Raw genomic sequence first — 13577 nt, 5'->3', positions numbered from 1 at the left:
CGCGGAAAAGTTTTAACACACGCAGGGGTGGTTTAAGCCTTTCCTCTCTCTGTAATCACTGACTTTTTTTTTTTCCTCATTGTGTCTCTTAAACCAGGGATTTAGACCAAGTGAAACACTGATTCTGTTCGCATTATTTTTGGAGAACATTGTGATGTTTTCGTTTTGTTCCAATTCAATAGTTTAATAAAATATGTAGGTTCGGGTTCGGTTTAAATCTGTTCACTCGGTGTCCCTGTGGGGTGCAAAAGGAAAGACACGAAACAAAACAAAAATACCCGCTTCAGATTTACGGTTCGACACTGAATGAACATTTGGGTTTGCACCAACCATCTGTGAACAGGTGCTGCGTTCGGGTGTGTGTTAAAGACAGTTTTGGGTCAAGGCCAGAGTTTTGGTTTTAATTCTCAGTATCGTCCTTCTTGTTCTCAAAAATCTAGGTGTTTCTTTATTTTAATTAAGTGCCAGGCCCCTCTGAAGCCAGACTTTCGATGACACCAGTCCACAAAATCTTTGGGGCTGGATGTTTTTTAGAATGTAGATTTTTTTTTCCTCCCTAGATTTTAGAAGAGGAATCCAGCATGCAGCCGGCATATTATGGGATTCTGCAGCCGGAGTATGCCCGAATCCAAAGCAGGGACGTTTGATGGCGAGCGTAGGCGCATTCATGCCGAAGGGTGTCCGTGGAGACTGTTCATTGGTAGCCTCGCACCAGGGTAGGCACTGAGTTTGTGAAACTGCTTTTGGTTTGCAGAGTGTTTTTGGAGTTCTGGACATGGATGTAAGGGATTGTGGGCCTGCAGTATAGGACCCTTCTCTTTTCCTTAAAAAAAAAAAAAAAAAAAAAGCCCTGGTTCCAGGGGCCTTCAAGGCCTTTCCCCATTGGTCAGTTTTAATTGTAGCACAGGTATTTCAATGTTGTTTGTTTAAAGAAGGCGTATCTATTTTTAGGTAATTCACAGAAAGTCATGGACGAAGGATCACGCTCAAGCGGATTAATAGAGCGACGTGTCAACATTTCCGAGGTGAATCTCCACATGTCCAGATGAGGAGGCATCCTGCTGGCCGGACACAGCATCGAGGGCAGCCGTTGACCCCCGATGGCCGTGTCTCACCCTTCCCCACTAGGTAAGTCTCCCATCCTTAAAAAAGCCGCAAGGCCCTTTATTTGCCTCTGATCTTTCTAACATGAATGAACTGCATGCACATGACTAAGAGAACCTAAGATGCTAAGAGGTTCTTAAAATGGTGATGGTTAGCCACCAGCACGTGGGCGGGGTTCCTGCAGGGGGACAGGGCTGGGCGACGTGACCTCTACCGTCCCACGCGATGTGGGCTCGGTGGGTCCGTGTGACCTCTGGTGCGTCCTCGTAGCCATCGGCTGTTTCGAGAAACAGACATTCCGCACAGAAACAGTGAGCATTCCAATTTCAATGCGAACGTGATGTATATTTTATATTTTCATTAGTCCTTTTTTAATAAGAAAGGTCACGCGCTGTTTGTGAATTGGCTTGAGTTTTTTTTTTTTTTTTTTTTTTATATATGAGTAAATTAAATGCACATGGGCTGTGTGCAGTCTCCGGAGAGGTCGGAATTCCTCATTAGATTTTGTTTTGTGCTGGACACGAGTGTTCGGCCCGTAGGCACGCGCTCTGAAATGGACATGGGAGTCGTGGGGTGGGGGGAGGGAGGGTCGCTGTCCGGATTCGGTTTTGCACTTGACCTTCGGAAACCCATCTAGCGCTCAAAGCGGAACGGTCCCGTTTCACTCGTGCACATTTTTAGGGGGTCTTGCAAATAACTTGAGGTTCAGTAAGTGCACCGCGGAGGTGCTGGCTTCGTGGAGATGACGGCTTACCCTGCGGAAGCGGAAGGGGCCCGACGGCCAGCCTCCCTGCGTCCCAGGCGGCTCGTAGGAGAAAACGATTTTTCATTTATGAGAAACAATTTTCCAACGTTCTCTATGCATGGACGCCTGCTGGTTTTGATCTGCAGACCTTTCTCTTTTTTTTTTGCGTACGCTTGGGATCTCTGTATCGGTATGGTCTTTAATTCATGTATTTGATTAAATTTCTTGAGTGTCTCACAGTCCCAAGCACGGGGGTGAATGATGGGCCAGCGGGTGTGGTTTCTGCCCTCGTGGGGCTTCGAGTCTGGGGGGCGGGCGGGTGGGCAGCGGGGGGAGACTTTTCACAACAGCGGCAGCAACATGTGACTCGGGGGGCTTTGTAACGCCCGCCGTTTTAGCAGGTCAGAAGGAAAGGAACCTTTGGCAAACATCTCTGGGAGCCCTGCCCCCGGCCGGGAGCCCCGCGAGGTGCCAGGGAATATGCCACGTGACCCCTGCTTTCGATGAGTTCAGGGCCTGGTAGGGAAGAGTGGGCAAGGTCGTTAGAGTCCCCAGGGGTAGAATCTCGGGGGATGCGAGCAGGGGGTGGTGCTGTGTGTGGGGTGTTCCAGGAAGAGGGAACACCACCCAATAGCCGCGTGTCTCTGGGGGACAGTGAGCCCTGCTTGGGGCTGGGGGAGGAGGGGCGGCAGGGTGAGGGGCGGGGTTGCTGGCGCTGGCTTCTCCGGAGCTCGTCTGTGGCTGCTGAGTTGCAAGCTCCTAAATGATGAGAATTATGCGGGTTCAAGATGTTCTGTCAAAGGTTTTCTCCCTGATCAGGTGCATGTTTTATATAAAATGTTCCGCAACATGAGGTCTAATTTGACATCGCTTAAAGAAAAGTCTGATTTCCCAGATGGAGCCTGGGTAGCGTCTGGGCGTCAGATTCGCTTCTTGTTGAATGAAGATTTCAAGTGTGGAACTCCAAGAAGGGGCAGGGACTCGGGTCCTTTCTGGGGACAACAGTGACTCAAGCTGCGGATTGGAAATGCAACTGGCATCTCACAAGGCCAGCAGGCCAGTTACGTGACGGAGGCCTCCCCTGGGCCCTTACAGGGAAGACCACCTCCCGCTGGCTGTGCCGTGTGCCGATCCCATCCCTAGGGGCGTGAGGGTGGCACAAATGTGGGCCCGGCAGAAGGGGGGCAGCCGCCCCACCTGCCTTAGAGAAGGCTGTTCCGTCCTCGCAGAGGGGAGTCAGGTGACAGCGGTCTCTCAGGGCTGCTGTCTGCAAGTTTCATATTGTCCCCCTTCGCCCTGAAGAAGTGGACGCCAGCAGTGACCGAAGCAGCCAGTCAGAATGCCTGTGACCCCCGCAGGCCTCTCTCTCTCTCTCAGGACCAGAAAGCTGCCTGTCTACACAGTGAAGTTGATTTCTGGGCTCAGCCAAATACTTTTCTCTTTTCTAAAAAGAACAACCAGTTAGTAATTAGTTGTTCAATTCCACTGTGTTTTTTTTTCACCTTCTCTTAAAAAAATAATTTTTAAAAAATGTGTTAGAATTTTTTTTTTTTTTTTTACCCCTTTGGGAAAATTCTTAGGATTTAATTGCACTTTAAAATTGTGGAGCCTGTCAGAGGAAATTGCAGGTAGAATAGTTTTACCCAGCAAAACTAGTCCTGTGATTGTCACTGTCGTCAGGCTCTCAGACGAAGCCGTGGGAAGGGCGGCGGGACTCCACGCGGTGAACCGCACTGCAGCGCGGTGCTCAGAGCGGTGCTCGCCAGGCCCAGCAGCAAACGCCCAAGTCCGCACTGCGACTTCTGAGGGATCCGGCTGCTTTTAAGATGATTCCCAAACTTGCCCGCGGGAAGAAGAGGAGCCATATCTACCCCACTGGTTTTAAGTTCAAGCAGAGTTATTGAACCTGTAAAAAAATTTCTTTGAAGAGACAAAACAGGTTTATAGCATATTATGACTAGGAAAGCATGAGCAATATTACTGGCTTTATGCAAAGTTGCATCTGCTTTTTGGTTCAGCCAAATTCCTGTTTATTTCCAGGAGTGAACCGCGTAGCCATAGTCTTTTCTTTGGCCATAGGATAAGGGACCCCCTTTAGGGTATGAAAAGCTCAAGTGTTTTTATCCCCCCAAGAAATACTCTCATCCTTCCTGTCTTCATTGTTGATAAGTGAGTTTCTAGCATTGAATTGATGTATCTTCATGAAAAGCAAAACTTTCTAGAATGTGAGGCTTATTTATGCAACCCGACTTTGCCTTCTGGGGATGCGAAAGGACCCTGTAGTTTTTATTTTTTTCTCCCAGAGTCCAACGTTCATGTTGACCAATAATAAACCTCAACGAGCGATTACTGGCTCCACAAAGGATGGAAAGTAGTTACTCTAATGTTTGAACTCATTTTTAAGTCAGCCATACTACATCTATCGATTACTGATTTATTACATACATATTTTATGTAGTTCCTGATAGATCAGTGTGGATGGGAACAGCGCCTTCCTCATGTGAAACTATCAGCTTGTGACGACCCTCGGGCATTGTGGACAAGGCCAGTGAACTCGTAGGCTGCTAAGTTGTCCCGACTTTTGCGAAAGAAGAAGCCTGATACGAGTACGGGATACCTCAGGTCCAGCCCTGGGCCTTCAGCGTGGCTGCTCAGTGTGTCTACGCCTTGGGTTTCCTTATTTGCAAACGATGGGGCATCAGCGTTCCCATGGGAGAACCATCGGAAGGCTCCCCGGCCCCGCCCCGACCCAGGTACAGTGCCTGGTGCGGGACCTGACTCTGAGCTCGGTGTGTGCGGATGTAGTCGGTCGGCAAGGAGAAGCAGGAAGGACCTTACGAAAACCAAATTAGAAAAGTTAAGGCGGCCAAAATTTGCCTTATGAGTGATGCAGGTGTGTTTTCAAATGATGTGTTAAGAGTATTAGCCTATCACCTGTGGCTAGCATTATGGACATTCTCAGTATCTGAGTGCTACAGAGATTTGAAGGTTTGTTGGCCATTGGAGTTATCAAGTTAGTGTGTGTGTGTGTGCGCGCGTGTGCGCGTGCAGGTGCACACGCGTTAAATGTATCTGGCCACTTGAGCCTTTTACAAGCAGTGAAATGGTGGCAGGGCTGGTGTCTGCCCCATCCCTGCTCGAGCTGGGGAGGGTGGCCGCAGCTAGCCTTCAGGCGCTGAGGACCTGACAGGCGGTGGGAACCCAAAGCCGTGCGCGCATGCGCCTCCCTGGCGGCCTCGGATGCGCAGGGTCCCGCGGCGGACTGGCTCGCAAAGTGGGCATCTCAGGGGCTGCTCCCCTCCAGCACCCCGGGGATGCGGGAGGAAGGCTTCGCTCCTCTTCCTCCCGGCAGGAAGGGGCAGCTGGGGCCCGGGAGCTGGCCGCCGCCCCAGGTGCACCCTGCGGGCGGTGATCTGGTGCCAGCTGTCCCTTGCAGAGGGAGGCAAGGGCAAGGTGGAAGGGGAGGGACACGGAGGGGCGATGGCCTCGGACAGATCTGGCTCAGCCTGGGGCGAGTGTCGGAACCTGCCAGAGCCTCTTCCCTCTGCCATGTGCTCATCTCATCTCATCAAGATGAGCAGCAAGAACTCCGCGCTCTCCCCCGCTGGTAGGCGTGGTGGGCAGGTGATGGATGCTCCTCGGTGTAATGACACGGCCTTCGGATGAAAAAGAGACAATCGCTTGCTGAAGCAGTGCACTTTTATCAATGCTGGAGGCAGAAAAAACAATAGAATGTCCGAGATGAGCTGGCGGTGACGGGGCCAACCATCTTGTCCAGTCCTGACATCTATGGATCTCTTTTTGTGGAGGGCGCTATTTCCCTAGAGTTTTTCCCACCCCGCAGAGGAAAGAGGAAGTCGGCTACACCATGAATCACTTCCCCACACCGAGGCTCTCCAAAGTCTCCTATTATGTGAGGGCCCGAGAAATCTGAAAATAAAATCTAGGCAATTCCCTACCTACTTGGTTTATTCCCAATAACTGGGCTGGATTGTAGTGTTAATGTTGAGGATTTTATCAGTTCTAGATTAGGCCCGACGTGAAAATAGCTTATGTATCTAGTACTTTAGAAAGTGGATGCAATATACTATTAATTTACTTTCAAGCTATAAAATTAGGTTTTGGCGCATCCACGCAAACCTTTCCAATGACATATTTAAGAAAACGTGGTAAAGATGCTCGAGGATCGAGTCCATAAACGTAAACCGGTTTGTATAACGCGCTGTTAATTAACCGTCGATTTCCTCCGGGTGATATTTAAAACTGGCTCGTGTGTATAGACAGAGTCTAAATGTGAGTCTCGCTTATGAAAAGACAACATTTTGGTTGAAGTTCTGAGTAGGGATTGTGTAACACAATAATATAAAATATATGAAAACTGCGCTTGCATTCCTGCCCCCCCCCCCCCCCCCCAGAGAACCGCATGCTAAACTCCGGCAGTTCTGCAGGTCTTCCGTGACTTTGTCTCGTAGCTAAAGGGGTTTCATGAGAGCTAATGGCGATTGCTGTGGGCTGCGCCCCATTCCGATCTGAGGGCTTTGCCTGTGTTGATGGGTTTATTCCCGGTGTCGGCCTGGCCAGCGGGGCGCCCCTGTCGCCTCCCTCTGCACATGAGGAGACGGCAGCTCAGCGATGCTCACCCTCGGCCGGGGTGGGGGGCGCTTCAGACTTCCCCAGCCTGCGTGCTTCGGGGCTGGTCAGCCCTGCTTCTCAGTGCCCAGGGGGCACCGGGGCTTCCTCCTGTTCAGTGACAGCTTTTTATATCGCAAACTATGTAATGATAAGTTGGAGCGGGTGTAAATTAGGACCGCCGGGCAGAGTTCACCATGGCGAGTGTCATGAACTTCTGTAGCGGGCAGCCCGGTGCAATGGTGGCACTCAGATCGTGCACCTGGTTTGGATAGAATCACTGGGCGACACTTGGAGACGTTTCCAGATTGAATTTGTCCTGTGAAAATTTAAAGGACAACTAATCTTATATTGTAAATATGGGCTCCACCTGCAAGGCAAAACGGTAACTACTAGTTACGAGGGGAGAGTTATGAATACGATTTTAATTTAAAAAATCGTTCCGTTAATCGAGCATATCTCACGGGCGAGGGGCTGGGGAGAGGGCCACATCAGGAAATAATAGAAAACATTCCGGATGGTCAGAAAAAGACTTATAAAGTTGAAGGTGATGTAACGGAGACATGAAAAGTGAATGTTTTCAAATAACCATCTTCTGTTTCTTACGAATACCAGTAGTTCCAAAAGGAACACGTTAAACATAAACTCGGGGACACAGCTGTTCCCCTTGTGTGCAGGGGACATGTCCAGGACCCCCAGTGGGAGCCAAAAAACTCACGCAGTGCCAAACTCCATATATATATATATAATGTTTCTCGTCTCCATACACGCCTATGATAGAGTTCACCTTACAAATTAGGCGCGGTGAGAGATGAACGACGGTGACCAATAATAAAATGGAACAGTTCTGACAACACAGTGTAACGAAAGTCGTGTGGATGTGCTCTCCCTCTCCCTCTCTCTTCTTGCCCCGCGCTTGCCTTTTCACTGAGAGAAAGCGCGTCGCAGCCTCTCTTTGGCACGTCCCAGCTGGCAGCCTCACTGCCTTTGTACTCTGGGGCCACGGCTGAGTGCAATAAGGATCGTTTGGACGTAAGCACGGAGAGACCATGACAGTCGATCTGATCCCAGACACGACTGCAAAGTGACTAACAGGCAGGAGGTGGACGGAGGGATGAGTCACGTCCCACGAGGGACGGCAGGACAGAGGGAGCTTTCATCGGGACGGCAAACCATTTGAAACTTATGAGTTGCCTATTTCTGGAATTTTCCATTTAATATTTTCGGACTGTGGTTGACCACGGGTATCTGAAACTGCAGAAGTGAGCCGGCAGATAAGGGGGGACCACCGTGCCGGTAAAGGACAGTGACGCCCCACGAGAAACTGATTGGCGATCGCGCGCTCCTGACACTGGGCTGGCTGGCGGGGCCTCTCCCGTAGCCCGGGGCCCAGCGGGCCAGCTCGCGTTGGGTGAGTCGCATTTTTGACGTTTGTGTATTTCAACACATTTGACTTGTGTATCGGTTAAGTGAGGTCACCAACGATCGAATATCCGTAAGGGGACCACCACCCCCAGTCTCTGTGTGTCAGAGAACCCCACGAAGCTGTGGGTGTGGAGGGCAGGAGGTGAAGAATGCGTGGCTTTTAGACTCTGGGCGGGTGTCCTTAGGGAATCACACGTGTTTGTGCTCGTTTCGAAGCAGAAGAAATGCACTTTTACAGGAAGAAGTGAAACCTAGTTCTAATCCTGCCCACTGGAGTCCATGGCGTAACTCCCAGATGGTGCTATTATGAGTCTTTTGATATTCTTCCAGCTGGGAATGTGAAATACATATGAGAAAAAAAAAAAAGAAAAACTTGTGCCCTGAGATAAAAGATAAGCACATCTTAACTGCTGGCAGCCTCTGTGCGTCTTTCCTGAGACGCTCACCCTCTAGTGTGAGTGTGAGATCAGCCATGGGTCACGTGATTGGCTTCTTAGGGGCGCCTGTGGGTCTGTGACGTCCTCTGCCTGGTCACCCCACCCTCCCAGTGCTTTGAACAAGGTCTGGGATGTTGGAGATGCTTGAAAATATGGATGACCAAGTGACTTAATGATCGACAGGGAAGAATCGATAGAATGGAAGCCATTCAATATACAAGTGCCTTTCAGGAAATATGAATGCTGCCTTTGTATTTCAGAAGTAATTTTTGAGGATTAACTTTGAGAGGAAGACAGACTTTTCTCTTTAATGCGGGGTGAACTGTTTTAACTAATTTGTTTGGGACACACTTGGCTCGAAACCTGACGGATAAAGCAAAGTCCCCTTAAGGACGTTGGCCCCAGACCACAGGACCCAGTTTGAAATCTGGTTTAAGAAGGTGTCTGGATTATGTAAATATTCACGACTCATAGGAAATGAAAATACCTCTTCTGAGTATGAGGTTGTAAGATCACACACCCCACAAATTCTAGACTCTCAGAGTGTGCACCCTCCCACACGGAAACCCACATTGAAGTGTCTGGGCTGAGGACACACGGCCACGCGCCCCTCGTGTGGCCTGCAGCCACTCCCTCCAGCACACACCAGAAGGAGCCTGGGCTCACGGCACCGCTGAGAACGGGACAGGCTGGAGACGGGGCTGGCCACCGCGGGGCACCTTGTCTCCCACGCATGGCCAATCCCCATGAGGTGAGGAACCGCAAAGGTCTAAACTACGCGCAGGTGCAGGTGATGGAAGGGGCGTGGGGCGCGTGGCGAGACGCTCTGCTGGGCCCCCGGAGCCAGTAATTCTGGGCGGGGGCGGGGGCGGGGCGGGGCTGCACGTTCATCTTGTTTGTGGTTAACTGAAAGTCATGCCACCTCATCTAACCAGGCACATGTCGGGAGCTGAGAGCACCCGCTACCACCCCAGGGGGGAGATCTTCTGGCGGCGAGAGTGGGCGTCGCTCACTCAGTCGGATTTCGAGGAGCTGCCCTTGGCTAGCAGGGCGGGCAGGTGCGCAAAGCTGGACGAGCACAATGCGCGCGGAGCCAGGAGCCAGGGAAGGACAGGCAGGTAGGGTGGGCGCCCCGAACCGGGAGCAGGGCGAGCCCAGGGGCGTGAGCGAGAACGGAGGGAGCGCTGAGCAGACGCGGGGCGCATTTGAGGAGGGGGGTGCAGTGCCGCGGAGGCAGGGGACTTCCCGACCATGGGGGCGCCGTGTGTGCGGTGCCGAGGGGTCGGGGCTGGCAGTGGGGCAGGCGCAAGGACCTGGGTCACCTCCGAGGTTCCCCTCTTGGAGCCCCAGTGAAGGGACTTCCTGCTGGGGAAAAGCGAGGGGACCTTTAGCATGAGGACTTGGGAGAAGGGTGGGAGACCAGCAATGGTCGTTGGCCTGTGGTGGGAGCTGAGTCCGCAATGCTCTGCGTTGTGAGGTCCTGGGAACCATGGCTAAAACAGGTCCCTGGCGACAGATGCCTTGCTGGCCGGGCAGAGGGCGTGGGAGGCGGGGGACAGAGGCTGTGACTCACCATCCCAGGGCCCACCTGCCTGCACAAAGCGAGCGCCCCGTCACGACATCCTCGTGGGAAATACTTCCCTCCGCTTGGGTGGACCGTCATCATGCCGTCTCCCCCCTCACCTACTCAGTCCTTACAGAGGCTCGCTCTTCCCAGGCCAGACAGGCGTATGCACTTGACGAAGCAGGAGCACGGGACCGGCCCCGGATCCATCCGGCCTGTGCTTTCCTTTCCAGTCAGCTGTCCCCAGGGCGCACCCCCGCCCCACCCCCCACACGCCGGCGTCTTACATTCGAGCTGCATCTTGGCTGCCTAGGACACTAAGAAATGTTTTCCACCACATCAGACGGAGTAGCGACCGCCCCCCAGAAACACGAATGGTGTGTGGCCACCGCCCCAAGGGAGTGCGTGGTCTGGTTTTTTTTTGTTCTTTATTTTTTTCTTGCTGAAGGTAATAGAAATTGGACAAGACTGAGTTCTCTAAAGAGATGATACCCACAGAGGAGTTAGGACCAGAGGGCTATCGACAGCTTTGTTTGTGTTTGGAAACCCTTAAAGGGACCAGGGAAGTCAGAGAAACACAACACGACCGTTATCGCGAGCATACAAGAGCTGTCTTCAGTATCCGCACCCACCGAGAATTAAGTCGCCTCTGCCAGTGCCTCTGACAGCGAAGGGGTTAAAATAACAAATAAATGACTTTATTTAGACTTGAGCATTTCTGGTATTTTTTTTTTCTAGATTTTTTCCCCCACAGTATTTGATGTGACAGCTTTTGTTTGCTCACACTTGTCTCTCTTTTAAAATTCTCATATCAGCGGTAAAAGCTATTTCTTTTTCCTGTAACATCTTGAGCTTGGTATCCACTGAAGGGAGAAATTGCTCTCGCATTACTTGAAATTATAATATTATACCTAATTTTGAGGGAGAAGAATTAGAGTAATTTAGATCTCAGGTTCTGAAGATTTTGCAGGCGGGTCATTTGCAGCATTATTGCAGGTTAGTCATCCGTAATAGTTTTTTTTTGTTTGTTTTTTGTTTTTGTTTGCCTTTTTTTTTTTTTTTTTTTTTTTACTGTGGGGGTGGCTCTGCCAGTCCTGGTATTCTTTGGAAATGCTGATTCTGAGGCCCATTCAGACGTGGGAAGGGTGGTCATCGACCATTGTGAGGCGATGGTCTGGCCTCAGCAGGGCTCTGGCTGGGGAGCGGAGGGTCGGCAGGACTTAGCCACCCCGATTCCCCGTTTGTAGGAAAGGAGCAAGCGGGATGGGGAGCCAGGATGTCACCACCTTTGAGCAGACCCACTCCATCAAAAGCGATGGCTTTGGGACCTCAGTAATTTCAAGTGGGCAGGCGCGAGCTGGCCCGGTGGTGGGCGCTGGGCATCAGCGGCCCAGGATTCGTCGGTGCGAAGAGGTGACCCAGAGAAGCCTGTCTGTCTGCTCACCTCTGCGAGGTCATCTTCCGACTGCAAAGAAACCGGAATTTGTCGGTGGATCATTTTAACGGCAATTTGGGAAAGTCAGGTTCTGTTTCTTGACGTTTGCCTATGAGAACCGTAGTTTCTCCCATTTCCTTAGCCTTCCCATGGCCTCTTCCCGGGCCGACGTCTGCCACAGGCCTTGGGCTCACGGGTGCTGGCCTCTCGGCCACTGATGTCCAAGTGAGCCCGCACATAATTTGTTCGCGTGGTTAATGGGGGTCCTTAACCCCTGACCTGTTTCGGGGTGGGGAGGGGGTGGAGTGCAGTCTGCAGTGTTCGGGGCAGGGGGACCGACCGCTGGCTTTTCCTACAGCCTTACCCTGTGAGGAGGGACCCGAGGAGCCAGACGCCAGTGGAATTCTGTACTGCCGGCTGCAGTGTAAACTGTGGTGGGGGTTGAGCCGAGGACTGTTCTAGAAAAACCTGTAAGTAATTAAGTTCTTCCTCCAGCAAGGTAAAAGCTGAGTCCGAAGTTTATTAGTACAAAAGAAAAAGAAAGAAAGAAGTGAAATCTTTGTTGGTGGTTGTACTACTTTTTAAAATATAAACAAAGAATTCTGCCAAGATAGGAAGACATCGGATCCCGTTACCGACCCAAGGAGGGGAACACGGAGGACGCGGCCATTGTCGCTGCATGTTTTAAATTGCCGAGGTTGGAGCGAAACTCAGATTACCCTGTTTCGGCAACTCCCAGACCACGTTCCCGGGGGCCTAAGGCATTTCTTGGAGTGGGGGCTGGAGTGGGGGAGACTCCACGGCCAGCTGCGTTTCGGGGACCTCGCTTGCCTGCCGCCGCTGCAGACTCATGGGTTTGGTGCCTCGTCCCCTGTGCTCGCACCTGCTGACGTCTCGGGGTGTCGTCCGGTCTGTCCTGGCGTGTGTAGCCGGCCTTCAGTACGGACCGCGTGCTCCTTGAGGACAGACACTTTCTGCGTCGCAGCTTTGAATCCCCGAAGCGCCCGGCGCAAGGATGGGGGTGTCCCGTGACCGCTTGGCACCAGCTGGCCGCGTGGCGGGCCGCTGAGGCCCACTTCGAACCTGCTCACAGCGCTGCAGCCGAGAGATGCAGGTGAGAGGCAGGGAGGCGGTGGGAATCACGGTTCCAGAGCGAGTCCGGCTCCTCTGCGCGCTCTCCTTTTCCTCAGTGGAAGCAGGTGCCTCTGGTGGACTCGTAAGGCGACTGCGGTGCACGTGGGTACTTGTGGGGACCTCCTCGCGTCTGCCCACCTGAGCACCGGCAGCGGACGGCAGCGTGCGCGCCCGTGTCTCACTTGCTGGATCTGGGACAGGGGGCCCTGGTGGCGCAGGTGGGTGGGGCGGGGCCAGCCAATCCGCGCACTGGGGGCCCTGGTGGCGCAGGTGGGTGGGGGCGGGGCCATCCGATCCGCCCGGGGGGAGGGGCGGGGCGCCCTCCGAGCCTCGCCCTGGCGTCGGCACCTTCACGCGGCCCCTCCACCCCCGCGCAGCCCCCGCGCGTGCAGTCCCCACCCGCAGTGAATCACGCGGCCTGGGCGACCAGTAGCAGGCGGGTGACTTCGGGGCCAGCTCATTAAAGACGTAGCCGCTTCCGCCACGCTCGTAGGTTTTGCGCTGGGAGACGCCGCTGCGCGCCGCGGGGACGCACGGGCTGCCCCGTGGAAAGGCGCGCGAGGCGAGGCGCACGGGCCGCCCGCGAGGGGACAGGCCATCTCAGAACCAGGGCTTCCGGCCCCAGTCGCCCCCTAGACTGCAACCTTTATGGGAGACCCTCTCCCAGGCCCCCCCCCAGCTCAGCGCCCCTAAATCCCTCACCTCCAAAACTCTAAGCTAATGAATGTTTATTGTTTTAAGCTACGAAGTTTTGAGTTTCTTCGTTCTGTGGCACTAGGTAAATGACGCGAGTCGCAGAGGGGAGGAGGCAGACGGACGGGAAACGGCGCTAACACAGCGCGCTGCGCGCGATGCAGTTTCCTTCACGTTCCGCCGTATCTGACCGCGCACGGAGAAACGGAGACACGCGCAGTCCCAGACTGGCGGGAATGTCTGCGTGACAATGGCAATTGCCAGATGACGAATGTAAATCACGGAACGATGTGCGTAGAATGAGTCTATTTTGGTGCGAGCGCCGAGCCCACCCTCGCGTGTGCTTGCAGAAGCACGGGGCGGCCGCCGGGCTTCTGCAGGGGCCGGAAGCGGGGGCCGCGCAGGAGGCGA

General features: G+C 53.1%; 1 long non-coding RNA gene across 2 annotated transcripts in view; it reads left to right on the top strand.

Annotated features, from left to right (window-relative positions):
- Positions 1-560: 560 nt before the first annotated feature.
- The window catches only part of LOC107521385, a 50786-nt gene continuing 37769 nt past the window's right edge, over positions 561-13577 (top strand). Inside the window, exons 1-3 of one of the 2 annotated variants that reach the window (XR_004950026.1) lie at positions 561-716; positions 952-1128; positions 11698-11809. This is a non-coding gene — a long non-coding RNA (uncharacterized LOC107521385). The remainder of the gene's footprint in view (positions 717-951; positions 1129-11697; positions 11810-13577) is intronic. The other variant, XR_004950027.1, reaches the window with a different exon arrangement.

The sequence above is a fragment of the Rousettus aegyptiacus genome, unplaced genomic scaffold (genome assembly GCF_014176215.1).
Source record: "Rousettus aegyptiacus isolate mRouAeg1 unplaced genomic scaffold, mRouAeg1.p scaffold_m13_p_3, whole genome shotgun sequence".
Classification (NCBI taxonomy): Eukaryota; Metazoa; Chordata; class Mammalia; order Chiroptera; family Pteropodidae; genus Rousettus; species Rousettus aegyptiacus.
Note: the sequence above shows the minus strand (reverse complement) of the source record. Positions and strands in the feature narration are given on the sequence as shown.